Here is a 15561-nt window from a genome sequence, read left to right as displayed (position 1 = left end):
GTTTCTGTGTGAAGGGCGAAAAGGATAACCATTGCATTGTTCTGTACACCTGAAACTAACAATATAAAAAGAAAAAAGAAGAATTTAGAACCTCTGGGTTCTTGCTTTTGTTAAGAAATACTGATAAAGGGAAATATAGATGGAAGTAGTTTGTATGAAAGGGGGTTGTGTGCTGGTTCTTGGGTGGTCTTGCGTAATAGATATGGTTATCAGTCCCTTGGACATTTTAATGTTAGGCATCCCTAGTGTGGTCCTGTGAAGCACTGAATACGAAAACATTTCTGAATGCCAAACTCTCTGCTAAGTACATTATCTCTAACCTTTATCACAACCTTGCAAAATAATACCCTTATTTAACAGGAAAGTGAGGCTCAGTGAGATATAAATACTTGCTCAAATTTTCTGACTAGTGAGATCCCAAGCCCAGACTTAAACTGAGATCTGTGTGATTCCAAAGGTACCACACACCATGATTCTTTTTTATGATCATATGTATCCATTAATATATCATGTAATAGAGGAGCGCATATATATGGGAGACGGATGACATTTGAAAGGTTGAGTGTGTTAGTTTCCTGTGACTATTGTAAATTACTACAAACTCGGTGACTTAAAACAACATAGGTTTGTTTTCCCACAATTTTTGAATCCAGATGTCTGAAATTATGGTGTCTGCAGCTCTGTACTCCCACTGGAGTCTCTAGGAGGGCGTCTGTATTTTTTCCTTTTCCACCTTCTGCTGCCTTGTGGCTGTGTCGCTCTAATCTCCTCCTCTGTCTGTCACATCTCCCTTAATCTCAGTCTTCCAAGGTCACTTGTCATTGGATTTTAAGATCACCTGGATAAGCCGGAGTTGTCTCCTCATCTCAAGATCCTTAACTCAGTTATGTCTGGAAAGAAACTTTTTCCCCAAATAAAGTAACATTCAGTTTCTGGGGATTAGAATGTAGGCCTGTATTTGAGGGGGTGGGGGCTACCATTCAGCCTACTACAATGAGTAACGGATTTCTATGGTCAGACGGACTTGGGCCAGGGTCTTTGCCCCCTTTCTCCCAGTTATGGTTTCCTGGAGAAGATGAAATTGTCTGAGAGGCCTGAGGAGCTGGATAGATTGGATGATAAGTTGAACAGACAAGGGGTACACTGAGTTGTGTACCACTCTTATGGGCTCAAACCAGCTAACATGAAATCCTTGGTAGAAAAGTTGAATGATTCTATAGGATAAACTAGTTTTAGAGTGTCTGTTCACAGTGTAGATCCTGTCTTCAAAAGACTCCCATTATAAGCAGGATGACAGTTTATTGAATAAAGCATGGGCCTTACCATAACAGTTCATCAGATGCTGGATTTTTTTTTCCCAGTGAAAAAAAATTCATAAAAAAAATGTTAAGGGAAGAAACCGCCATATTGGCGGTGGGGTGGGGGCATCAAGAGTAGAATAAAACCAAACAGGCCTACTCAGATAAAACCACCACCCTTCCTCTCTGACCACCAAGGATCAGAGTGCCACCACCCCTACTGTGTTTTGGAGCCATTAGGACTAATCTATCTCCTCGTGCTTTTTTATCCTTCGTATGTCAGTCCCACAGGTATTCCAGATCACTTCATCTCCATATTCGCCACATCCATCTTTGTATTCACCCTATTTCTCAACTCCTGAGAGCTGTCTGTTTGCCTTCTGGTAACCAGAGTCAGTGTGCAGTAAAATCCTATTATTGTCAATAACTTCTCATATGTATTTCTTTTACTTCCTTATTCTAATGGTCTACCCTAATGACTGTCATGGCAGTGTTTTTAAATGGTGGATATTTTTTCTCCAACACACTCCAAGTACTATTGATGGTAGAGTTAGAATAGGTGTCTTCCTTGATTCTCCTTGTTGATGACAATCTCTTCTTCCTTCCTCCTCCCAGCTTCGATTCTTATGTCAATAGATGATACGTCTTCTGTTACCCCTTGTGATGATTAATTTTTTGTGTCAACTTGACTGGGCCATGGGGTGCTCAGATATTTGGTCAACCATTATTCTGGCTGTGTCTGGGAAGGTGCTTTAAGATGAGTTTAACATTAATATTCAGGGCCAGACGAGTGGTGCAGTTGGTTAAGAGCATGAGCTCTGAGCAACAGGGTCGTCAGTTCGATTCTCACATGGGCCAGTGAGCTGCGCCTGAGCTGAGCTGCCACTGAGCTGCCAACAGGTTGCAGGATGGCTCAGCTGGTTCCCTGAGCTTTCGACAGGCAGCTGGATGGTGACTGGACTTGGAGCTGAGCTAGCTGCGCCCTCCATGACTAAGATTGAAGGACAACAACTTGTCTGTTCCCCTTCCCCGATTCCCCAATGCAGTTCCCCCCCCCCAATTCCCCAATAAAATCTTAAAAAAAAAAAAAAGACTGACCTTCCTCGGAATAAGGGGAAATTCTTCCTGCCTTTGAGCTGCGACGTCAGTTTAACCTGCCTTTGGACTTGAACTGAAATATTGGTTCCTGCAGGGTATAGAGCCTGCTAACCCGCAGACTGGCAGCTACACACACCATCAGCTCGCCCGGTTCTCAGGTCTTCCTTCCCAATCTGACTGGAACTACACCATGGGCTCTCCTGGATCTCTACCTTACTGACTGCATCTCCTGGGACCTGTCGGCCTCCATAATTGTGTGAGCCAATTCCTTATAATAAATCTTTTTCAATCCTAATGGTTCTGTTCTCTGGACAACCCTTACTAATGCACACCTTCTTATTACAGTCATCTACTGACTTCTATAATAGTTTTCTTTTCCTCAGTCATTGAAGATATTTTACCTCATGGCAGACTCTCACTCTTGTCCGTACCATTCCTGTATTAATTCTCAATGGTTTCAATATCCATGTATCTGATCCTTCTAACACCATAACCTCTCAGTTCCATGACCTGTCTTTCAGTTTTCTTTTTCTCACCAACGTTGCCACTTGTTCCCCTGGCCATACCTTATCATGTCATTATCAGTAACTGCCACCCCTCCATAACCTCAGCGTCAAGCATTTCACTTGATCATTCCCTCCCTCCCTCTAGTGCCCTGATAACAACAATTCTTTTACCCACTGGGACCTCCAATATAGTGACACTACTAATATTTATCCATCACCCTCCCCCCATACCCACAAACATATACTCACGTTCCTTCACATTGGGCTTAGAGTTCATGGTCCATTATCACCTTCAACTCCGTTGATCCCGTCTTGTTCATCATAGTCATTTGACAAAATCCCACGCCTAGTTAAATCAAGTGTCATTGGAGAAACTCATATAATCATGCTAAGTGGTCTCACTTTAAATTCAAGAATCACTATCCTGAAGTGGGTTCTTAATGCTGACTGGCAATTATGCTATATTTGCCAATTCCATTAACACTCTCAGTGACTATTTCGTGCCTTGTCCCTTTTCAGAGCTCAAAGATCCACTTCCTCCACCCAGCTTCCTGTGTGAGAAAATAGCAAAAAGCAGAAGACACTTTCCTCAAGCTACTATTACCACATCTTTCCCCAAGCAGCTTCTGTGCTCAGCCTTCGTTCCTATTACTGTGGATAAACTGTCCACACTCCCAGCTAAAGCCACTATTAATCCCATTGGTGTTCAGCAAATTCAAAATATTCCTCCTGCAATTCTCTTTTTCCTTTACTGTGTCATTAATTTCTGCCCTCCCCTCCACCCCCAGAGCTTTCTCATAAACATAACCTGCTAATGTTTCTCCCATCCTCATAAAACAAAAAAATAGCTCCCTTGATTTCATTTCTTTCTCTGGCTACTGCCCCATTTCTCTTTCCGCTTTACAGCAAGATCCCTTAAAAGAGTAGTCTATAGTTGCTGTCTTTGATTCTTCTCCAACTTGTTCTTAAAGGCTTTCAATCTCACCAGTCTATGCACAATTGATTTTATAAAGGCTGCTGTCGTGGACTGAATCGTGTCCTCAAATCCATCTGTTGAAGTCCTAACGCTGGTATCTCAGAATGTGACCTTATTTGGAGATAAGCTCTTTATAGAAGTAATTGAATTAAAATGTGGTCACTGGGGTGGGCCCCAATCTGAAAGGATTGGTGTCCTTATAAGAAGAGGAGATTAGGACAAACAGAGAGACATCAGCTGCACGTATGCACAGAGGAAAGGGCATGTAAGGACACAGTGAGACTCTGCAAGCCAAAGAGAGAGGCCTCAGAAGAAACCAAAGCTGCCAGCACCTTGATCTTCGACTTTTAGCCTCTAGAACTGTGAGCAAATAAATCTCTGTTGTTGAAGCCACCTAGTCTGTGGCATTTTGTTATGGAAGCCTTAGAAAACTAATATAGTTAACAATCAGTTCCATGTTGCTAAACCTCAGGCCCATTTTCAGTCTTCATATAACTTATCATCAGTATTTAATATATGAGGTGTGACAATTAAGTTCACGAACTTGTAGCAATGATGTTGGTGACCTTTTTTTGCTATCAGAGGGATTATTCATTATGAATTTGTACCGACTGAACGAACAGCTAGCCAAGTTTACTATTTGGAAGTGCTGAAAAGGCTGCGTGAAAAAGTTAGACGACCTTAACTTTTCGCCAACAATTCATAGCTCTTGCATCATGACAATGCACCAGCTCACACGGCACTGCCTGTGAGGGAGTTTTGAGCCAGGAAACAAATAACTGTATTGGAACACCCTCCCTACTCACCTGACCTGCCCCCAAGGACTTATTTCTTTACTGAAGAGAAAGGAAATATTGAAAGGAAGACATTTCGATGACATTCAGGACATCAAGGTTAATAGGATGACAGCTCTGAGGGCCATTCCAGAAAGAGTCCAAAATTGCTTTGAAGGGTGGACTAGGCACTGGCATTGGTGCATAGCTTCCCAAGGGGAGTACTTCCAAGGTGACCATAGTGATATTCAGCAATGAGGTATGTAGCACTTTTTCTAGGATGAGGTCGTGAACGTAATTGTCTGCCCTCGTACTTCATGGACTTCCTCTTACTTGATACAATATCTTCACTTTGTTTCAAGAATATTATAATCTCTTTATTTTCCTCCTACCTCACTGTGTTTTCCCTTCTCAGTTTGCTTTGATGACCCCTTCCTCCATGTCCCCAATTCTAAACCATGGTCGATTCCAGGGATCAGTCCTTGGATCCTCCATGCATTCACTATTCATCACTCCCATTACCACCACTCTGGTCCAAGATAAAATTTGTAGCCTGGATTATAACAATAGCTTCCAAACTTGACTCCCTGCTTCCACAATTGACTGTCTACAGTCTTCTTCACATAGCAGCCACTGTGATATTTCTAAAAGGTTATGCCTCTTCTCTGCTCAAAACCCTCCAGTGGTTCCTCTCTCCACCGGGATGAAAGACTTACCAGAAAGTCTCCAGAGTCTTGCTCCTGCCTACCTGCCTAACTTCTTCCCCTCTGACTCTCCCCATTACTCACGTTCGCTTTCATTTGAGTACGCTAGACATGCTCCCCCCAGGATGTGTTTATATCATCTTCATTTTGCCTGGAATGGCCTTTGCCCAGATTTTTGCATGTTTCTCTCCCTATCCTCTTTCAGGACCCTGCTCAAATGTCACCTCAGTTAAATCTTCTGTGACCACCTGTTTAAAATTTGAATGCCACTAGCAGTGATCATGACTCGCATTCCTTCTTTTCCCCATCGAACTTATCACCATCTGACATAAAGTGTGCTATTCTTACTATACCTGCATATCACACACACACTCGAATGGAAACTCCATGAAGGCATGGATTTTTTTTCTGTATTGTTTACTGTTGTATGCCTAGTTCCTAAGATAGGGCGTGGCACATATTCGGTTTTCCATGTGTATTTGTTGAATGAATGAATGACCAAATTCAATGAATAGCTCAAAATGCCATCATTTTTCTTCCAATAGTACCGCATGGAAGAGTAAGCTCTGAGAGAAAAAAAAACCCTCAAAATTATTTAGAATTCAAAGGAAGAAGATATATGTTTGGAACCGTGGGTAAATGTCAAGTCCTATGATTGCTTATTCCTGACTGTGTTGCCTTAAAGTTTTTATATTAAAAAATGCACTTGTTTTGGGCCGGCCGAGTGGCATGTTGGTTGAGAGTTGGCTTGGGACACCAGCTCTGAGCAGCAGGGCCCCCGTTCGGATCCCACATGGGCCAGTGACGCTGTGCCCTCTACAGCTAAGATGGTGAACAACAGCTCGACCTGGAGCTGGACTGCCGTGAGCAGTCATGAACAGCCATCCAATGGCCAGCGAGCGACTGCATCACCCAGGAAGAGCGCAGTGATAATACCAACATGGGCCAGTGAAGCGACGTCCTTCACAACTAGACTGAAGAACAAAAGGACAGCAACTTGTCTGTTCCCCTCCCCCAATTCCCCAATAAAATCTTTAACAAAAATGCACTTGTTTTAATGGCTTCAATTTGGGTGTAAATTTTATAGTTTCTTGAGTTTGCCTTACCTAAAAAAAGGACAGTGAACATTATGTGTCTGAAAATTGCACTCTCCAATGAGTGAGGCAGCAAGAGGGGGCATACTAAGGGCATACTAAAGAATAAGACATTACAACATCACCCGCTGAAACAGGACATTTTACAAGCTTGATTTTTCTGCATCCTGTAGAGTTTGAAAGCATTTATTTGGAAGTACACATGGTATTGTAATTGCCCAGTGTCCAAATAAAAAATAAAGCCTTCTGAAACATAACCATTAGGAAAATCGATGACACCTGCTGTGACATATAAATATGAAAGCTCTTTTCTCAATTTTTGGCTAGACATTATGTTATTAGTAAAACTGAAGTCTTAAAAAAGTTTTCTGTGTTCTTCTGGGCTATTTGCTTTATCCCATTGTCTTATCTACTTTATGTGATTTAGGGTATTTTCTTCTTTGGTATTAGCGAGGTTTGTTTCCCTTTCCAAACTTCATGAGGACTTGTCAAATGATTCTTTGGCTTAGTACCTCGCATAATGTCCGGCACATTGTAGACCCTCAATACATTTTGAATGAATAAAAAGATATTCATTTTTTCAAATTCAGTCTCTTTTGCCCGTATTTCTCAAAGGGTAATTTGGAAAGCCCCTGCGTTAGAATCACTGGGTTGCCTGTTTATAAAAATGCAGATTCCTGTAGTCTATCCAGGATATATTGGAAAGCATGGAGGCAGTGAAATCTGAGAAAAGTTATTGTAAGCTGCTACTGTTTGTCACGTTATATGTGATAGGTGCTCTGATAGACAACTATGTTTTCTGTCCTGTGAAAGAGGCCACCATCCAAAGAGGAACAGGGAACAGATAAGAAATAATGAAACAAATAAATAGGATGTGGTTAGTGCTATGCAGGAATAGTTATGGCGCTTGGATAAACAACGGGAAGACCTGCTTTATATTGGGTAGTCAGAAAAGTTCTCTCTGGCAGGTGGCATTTAAGTTGAGACATGAAGATATTTAAAGCCATACGACACTCCTACATTTAGAAGTTGGAATGAGGAGAATGGTGAGGATCCAAACCAGGATTCTTAGGAGAGGGAAAGGAGGCAGGGCCAGTGTGTGAGGAAGCAGCTCCATGTTGGCACTCTGACAATCTTGCATGTCTCCCCATAGGCCATGTAGGCGAGGCTTAAAAGGATCATGTATAAATGTGGATAAAAATAGTACCCATTTCATAGGTCAGTGTGAGGGTTAAATAAGCAACGAGTGCCTCGCAGATAGAAAATGCTCAATAAATGTGAAATGTTGTCTATTTTTTTAAACTTGGACTTCTTGGATACTAGTGAGTTTATAAATCTTTTTCTATGTTTATTTCCCATTATAATTTCTTTTTGGAGGCATTTCCTATTCATGTGGTTTTGCTAATGTTGTGTTCATCTTTTTCTTAATTGGTTTTCAAAATCTTGACCTTCATCTCCCTATCTGGAAAAGAAAGTTTGTATCAGCTGGTCTTTGAAAGCTTTTCTACCTTCTACCCTTTATATTGCTCAGTGTGTTGAAGGCAGAGCCATTTCATTGAGAAAGACCTGAACCCCTAAAAGTTTAAGACAACAGTTTCACATTGTCATTTATGAAGAAAACAATCTGCACTTGCAAATCTGTTTTTCTTGTTAGGCAACATTATAATATTCTACATAGTTATCCATGAGTTGCTCAGATTTCACTGCTTAGAAGAAAGTGTTTTGTGAATAACACTTTGTATATTAGCCTAGTCACTTCTTCAAGGCCATCAGTTTTTGCCTTGCGATTCAGTTGTTTTTCTCTGCAAAGGAGTAATCTCTGATGATACACTTCAACTTAACAAAGGCAGATTTTTTTCCCCAGAATGTCCTGGGTAATTACCTTGCTGCTAAATTGTCTCCTTGTAACTATTAATGGCATTCGTAGCAGTAACTTACATGAGTGAGAGATAATCTTGCTTTGAGTTTAGGCGGTAACACTTCTTTGGGCCAGTAGCCGAAACTACATCCATTCGTTGCTTCTTTTTCCTGCAGATCCTCAATAGGATACATCTTGGCTGTATCAGACCTCCCTGGAATTTTAATTAAGACCTCAATCACCTACAGTCATTAAGCTCACTTACAGAGTTGTAGGAGAAACATAGATTTAGATCCTGGGGGAAATGTGGACATGCTCTTTACTGAGAGACACATTGGTATACCTCAAATTGGTGCCACGGTACTAGGGTTGTAGTAACTTAACTTTTCTGAGTCTCAGCTCTCTCATCAGACATATGGGCATCATAATGCTGTGAAGTAGGCAGCATTATTATTTTGACATGCTTTTTTAATATTGACATAGCTGAACCTATTCGTTTTTTTTCCTTTTTGTGTTCCTTTTCTGTCATAGTTCCAAGACAATGCCCGATCAGATAAATAAGTATTTACCCAAGCTGTCTTTTGTAGTTCTTTGATCATTGTACTTTTTTGCATCTCTTTAATCTTCTTTCGATTTATTTTGATGTTTGGTGTGAGTTAGGGACCCTAATCTCCCTTTTCAAACATCTAGCCAATTGTTTCAACACCATGTATTTAAGGCATTCATTATTCTCCCACCCATTTTTTGGTGCCAATTTCATCATGTACTCCTGTGTGTAAACATAGACACATAGCTGTTTCTTGATTTCTCTATTCTATTCCAATTCATTATCTACCTAATCCTTTATCAGTAGTAAACTGTTTATTGTGGCTTTACAATGCATATTAACATGTCTTTTTTTTTTTTGCTTTGCTTTGCTTAGCTAATCTTGCCCAGCTATTATATGTAAGCCTCAGAATCATTTTTGTTAGGTTCTAAAAAACCACATTAATGAATAAATTACAGGTGGGCTTTTTACTGTTTCATTCATTCTCATTCCCCACCTGTAAATAAGTCTATCTATGTGTGCATTAGTTTGTATGTTGTAGCAAAGAGGTAGATTATCATCTCTTGAGGTATGTAGATTGACCATTAATTTAATGTCCAAACTAGGACACTCTTAGGAGTGAAAGAAGGTAGGACGAATGTGGAGGGTAACAGCTCCATGCTGACACTCTGGCAACCTTGCGTGCCACCCCATAGGCCACGTGGGCAAGGCTCAAACACAGGCTGGTATAAGTCTTGGTGGAATGTCCTGTGATCAACACGGCAACATTGGCAGCCTTAAAAAGGGTGTAGCTTTGTATGGTGATGGATGGTAACTAGACTTATTGTGGTGATCATTTCTCAGTGTATACTAATAGCGAATCATTACGTTGTACACCTGAAACTAATATAATGTTATGTGTCAATTACACCTCTATAGTAATAATAATAAACGATTGGCAGCCTTGTGAAGAACTGTCACAGGCATTTCTCATTTGACTCTCTGTCTTGCTGGAGGCTTCTAGGAGGCGGTTTCTCATTTCCCTTCCTGGTTCTGATGAGGCATGCGCCATTCACCTCACTCCCCTCTCCTTAGAGTGCAGCTGCGGACTATAAAGCTACCTAGCTTCCATCTAGACGGGCTCCTCAGCGACTGAGCAAGCTATGGTTCACGTTGTCTTTCGTTTGGCCCCTTCGATGTGGTATCGTCGTGTAAGTCAAGCAATGCCCGAAGCTGATGCCATGTTGATGTTGCTTTTGCTGTCTGGGTAAGTAATTAACTGTTTGAATCTATCTGGGCTTATTGTCTCCCTCGCAGCAGAATCTGTTAGGCTGCTTGACAAAATGCTAAAAGCACTTGAGATTCAGGAATAATAAAAGTGCAACTAAACAGCCAAACCCACATTGTTGTCAACATCTTTTCCACGGTACAAAAGGGGCTCAGTGGTGGTTTGTCCATAAAAGTTTTATGCAGGCTGCAATATCACTAAAACACTTCCTTAGTGACGTCTTCTGGTAAGCTCTTGGGCTCTCTGTTGTTATGGTGGCCCTGGGGGAAGGCAGTTAATCAGACATGCAGCCTATTTAAACTTCAGCCCTAATAACATGCTGACTCTAGAATTTTCGGAAAGAACAGAAAACTAAAAAGACAACTCTTATAAATATTGTTTGTGTATATCCTTCCAGTCTTTTTATTATGTGTAATTTTTACATAATTATGTCTAATTTTGTATCTGCCTTTTTTAATTTAACACTTGTAAGTGCTTTATAAACCTTTTAATGACTGCGTATGTTTCCATCAAGTGGATTTATCACTTTTTGTAAATACTCTTCTATTAAGTGAACTGAAGTTATTTCTTTTCTTTTTTTCTGTTTTTTAAATAGTAGCCAATAATTATGTGATATGCATGTTCAGCCCTTAGGGTAGATTCCCAGCAGAGAAAGACATTTTTTCAGGCACTTGATGCATACTGTCCAATTGCCTTTTAAAGGGTTTGCGTATTTACATTCCAACTAGCATCTGTAGTATCCACTCGCTAGCTCTGAAACTGCAAAATAAAGTCTTGAACGTCATAATCATTTATATTCACTTTCTGGGAAGTTGAGGATCATTATGTCTATAAGGACCAAACAAATCAATGAAACGCTAGATGAATGATTTTCATAATCAATGAATGTATTGCATTTTTAGTGAACTTTTTTTTTGATAGATCATTTTTTTCTGGTTGATATATTTATTATTTTTGTTATCTGCACAGTTAATATCTGTAATGGCAGAGGTATGTCTGGTGTGGATTTGCTGGTCCCAGATATCACCTAGAATTTCCATAAACGTAGAATGCACATAAAAGGTACTACTGGGTTGTTGGAAAAGACATGACGTATTTTTTCTGTTTTTCATTGCAAAAATGCATCATGACTTTTCTGACAACCCAATAGTATGCATCCTATTGTTGAGCAGAGAAGGATTTCTAGATCTCCACACTGTCTTTTTTTTTTTTAAGATGTTAGATATCTTTTTTCAAAACTTTATTGGAGAACAGTGTGTTTTTTTTCCAGGACCCATCAGCTCCACGTCAAGTCGTTGTCTTCAATCTAGTTTAGGGGGGGCGCAGCTCCTTGGCCCATGTGGGGATCGAACCGGTAATCTTGGTGTTAAGAGCCCTGCACTTCAACCAACTGAGCTAACCGGTCGAACTCTCCACACTGCCTTGATTGCACTACTCAGGAAACACTATAGACCAGTGGTTCTTAACAATCATGAGAGTAATGGAATCCTTTGGGAATCTGAGGCAATGTAAGGCACTTTCTCCTTAAATAAAATGAATGGATGGACATTAACATTACATTTGCAGAAGTTTTCAAGTTAGTGATGATTCTCTTGAAGTACTGTATTTTCCCCCTGTATAAGACGTACCTTAATTTTTGGGCCCAAAATTTGAAAAAAAATGTAGTACTTAAAGTTATTGAACTCAAGTTTTATTCATCATAGAATTCATACAACTCCTCATCACTGTCAAAACTCCCAACCATTGCCAGCCTCAGATTGTTTTCTCTGTTGGAGGAGGACCAAACTTACGTTCAGCAGCACGATTTCCATTCACTTTTGCAAACTGGGTCACTTTTAACTTGAATTCAGCACTGTACGAAAATCTTTTCTGAGCTATTTCTGGGCAGAACGTGGCAAAACATAACCTAATATACCGGTAACAAGTGTGAAACAATGAGCGTCAAGACAGCAAGCACGAAAAAGTGGGAAATGCAAGTAAAAAAAACTACAACCACTGTATAAGACGCACCCAGATTTTAGACACCAAATTTTTCAAAAAAGGTTGCATTTTATACAAGGGGAAATATGGTATGTTGATGATTCCAGGTTAAGAACTTCCAGGTTAGGCTGTGATAGCCCTGTCTCCCCCCAACAATGTTACCCACAAGAATGGAGAGTGGTAGACCAATTTTGCTCTATCACTCATTCAATACAGTGTACTGTACTTTCTGCTCTCTGGTCACCACAGTTCTAGGATTCTTCTCTTGCAGCACAATTTTGGCTGAAATTTCTGACTTGCCATTGGAAACTCCTGGACTCTTGCCTGCAGGAATGGCATCTCAGCCACTTCTTCCCCTTTCCTACTATTGAAAACAATTCCTCCACAAAAATGTAGTGCTTTATATTTACAATTTGTAGCCATCATCCTTGGGAGGTATACAGAAATTGTGAGCAGTGGTTCTCAAACTTCAGTATGCATAAGACTCACCCAGGAGCAATTGTTAGCATGCAGATTACCAGCTCCCACTCCAAAACCCCTGATTCAGTTGTCTGGGTTAGACCTTTTATATATGTTTTTAAATGTTTCATTTTAGAATCATTTTAGATGTGATAGAGGATCTCTATCTTTTTTTTTCTTTCATGTGGGACTCGAACCAGCAACCTTGTTGTTACGAGTGCACACTCTATCCACTGAGCCATCCGGGTGGCCATTTTAGATTTACAGAAAATCTGTGAAGATATAACAGAGTTTGTGTATACCACACACCCAGATTCATTTCCTCTGTTAACATTTGACATTAGTGTGGTACATTTTCCACAATGAATGAGCCAACATTGATGCATTATTATTAACTAAAACCCACACTTGATTCATGTTTCCTTTGTTGTTACCTAATGTCCTTTTTCTGTAGCAAATCCAGGATACTGCATTACATTAAGTAGTCCTGTGTCCTTAGTCTCTTTTTGACTATGACAGTTTCTTAGACTTTCCATGTTTTTTATGACCTTGACAGTTTTGATGAATACTGTTCGATTTTATTTTTTGGGGGAGCCTACCGAATGGAATTTGTCTGATGTTTTTCTCAGGATTAGACTGTGGTTATGGGTTTTGGAAAGGAAAAATCAAAGGGATGAATTACATTACATCAGGTCAAGGGTATCCACTATCAACATGAATTGTCACTGTTTGCATTAGTCTTTACATCACATGGCTGAGGTGGCGTTTGTCATGTTTCTCCACTGTAAAGTTATCCCTTTTTCCCCCTTCCCATACTGTCGTCTTTGGTAGAAAGTCACTACAGGCAGCCCGTACTTGGGGAGTAGGGAGTTATGACCTACTTGAGGGTAGAGTATCTATATAAATTATTTGGAATTCTTCTGCCGGAGACATTTGTATATTCTATTTATTTAATCATTTATTTATAGCAGTGTGGACTCAGGGTTACTTATTTTATTCTTTGGTTTATAATCCAGTACTACTTTATTTTGTGGCTCATGCTGTTTCAGCTTGGGCCGTTACTAACTCTTACAGTTGGCACCTGTGCCCTTTTGGCATACCCCTATCATTGTGGTTTTTTTTTTTAGCGCTTTCTTACTTTAAGTCATTATAAAAGACTCCAGGCTCTTCTTGTCTAGTTCCAGCTCCAGTCTTAGAATCATCCATTTCTCCAAGGAGCACTGGTTCCTTTTATTGGATAATGGTGTTAGACACGAAGATGTGGGTATATGTGTGCTCATTGCTCCTGGGGTGTCATGGTTTGTAGGTCCTCTCAGCTGACAGAGCCAGGAAATAAATGTTGTATGTTAATGTATGCTTGTGTATATCTATCAACATATCATATATATTGTCTCTATATATGTCTCTATCTCTATACATCTGCATCTCAATAAATGAGTTCCTACTGATGTCTTCAACTCTAACCATTACCGCATGGATCATTCTAGCTTTCTCCCAGTCCAAGAGTGAGAAGCTTGGCTCCAACTGTCCTCCATCTGTTTGCTTAATTGTTTAATCCCAGTACACATTTTTGGCGGTTTCAGAACTATTAACCTGTACCCTTATGGAAAACAACTTTACCAACTAGGGTACAGCACTTTTATCAACAGTTCCTTTTGCCTCTAGTCTTATAGTATTCACTCATTTCCAAAGCTACTTAGGTTAGTATGTTTTTCCCTAGCCCCTTTAGTGAAGTTGCTTTGTACTCTGGTACAAAGCAATACAGTTAATTGATTATATTACAGTTAGATGATTTTGTCACTGTCTGCATTCCACATACTTCACAAATGATTTTTAAAACTGTATATACATTAAAGTACACTTTTTGTGCTGTGAAGTTATATGGATTTTGACAAATGCATACTGTCATGAATCTACAAATACAGTATCATGCAGAAGAGTTTCACAGCCCTGAAAAAATCCCGTGCTTCAGCCATTAAATCTTCCCTTTTGCTCCCACAAACCTCTGGCAAGCACCGAGTTTTTACTGTCCCTCCAATTTTGCCTTTCTCAGAATGTCATCTGATTTGAAACATACAGTATGTAGCCTTTCTCACTGGCTTCTTTCACTTAGCATTATGCTTTCAAGGTTTCTCCATGTCTTTTCATGGCTTGGTAGCTCATTTGTTTTTATTACAGAATAGTATTTCATTTCATGAAAATCCATTCACCAATAAAGGGCATCTAGGTTGCTTGCAATTTGGGGCGAGTATGAGTACAGCTGCTTTAAGCATTCACATTCAGGTTTTTGTGTGAACATGGGTTTTCAAATTAATTCAGTAAGTACCTAGGAGCACAATTACTGCATCATGTGGTAAAAATTATATTTAGCTTTGTAAGTGACTGCCAAACTGTCTTCCGAAGTGACAGTACCGTTTTGCATTCACATCAGCAATAGATGAGAGATCTTGTTGCTTCATATTCTCACCAGCAATTGGTATTGTAAATATTCAGGTTTTATCCATCCTAGTAGGTGTGAGTGGTATCTCGTTGTTGTAATTTGTATTTCCCTAATGAAACGTTCTGTTGAGCATCTTTTCATATGCTTATTTTCTTTGGTGAGGTGACACTTGTGATATTTAGTCCATTATTTGTTTATTTTTTATTGTGAAGTTATAAGAGCTCAGTCTATATTTTGGATAAAAGTTCTTTATGAGAAATGTATTATCAGATAGCTATCTTGTAATTATTTTCTCCCAGTCTGTGGCCTATCTTTTCATGCCCTTAATGACATCTTTGGCAAGCAGAAGTTTCACATTTAAAAAAAATGCAACTTACTTATTTTCTTTTATAGATTGTGCTTTTGGTTTTGCATCTAGAAAGTCATCACCTTGCCTAAAGTAATATGGGATTTCTCCTACACTACCTTCTTATTTAAAAAAAAAAAAACAACCCCACAAGTTTCCTTTCCACCCCCTTTACATCCATCAGCATAGATTCTGATATTCATAATCATTCTTGG

General features: G+C 39.7%; 1 long non-coding RNA gene across 1 annotated transcript in view; it reads left to right on the top strand.

The window, feature by feature from the left end:
• The window catches only part of LOC109384826 (uncharacterized), a 130570-nt gene that overhangs the window by 38676 nt on the left and 76333 nt on the right, over positions 1-15561 (top strand). The gene's annotated exons all lie outside the window — the stretch shown is intronic.

The sequence above is a fragment of the Hipposideros armiger genome, unplaced genomic scaffold (genome assembly GCF_001890085.2).
Source record: "Hipposideros armiger isolate ML-2016 unplaced genomic scaffold, ASM189008v1 scaffold_103, whole genome shotgun sequence".
Lineage (NCBI taxonomy): Eukaryota > Metazoa > Chordata > Mammalia > Chiroptera > Hipposideridae > Hipposideros > Hipposideros armiger.
The sequence above is the reverse complement of the archived record's forward strand: the minus strand, read 5'-3'. Positions and strand labels throughout refer to the sequence as shown.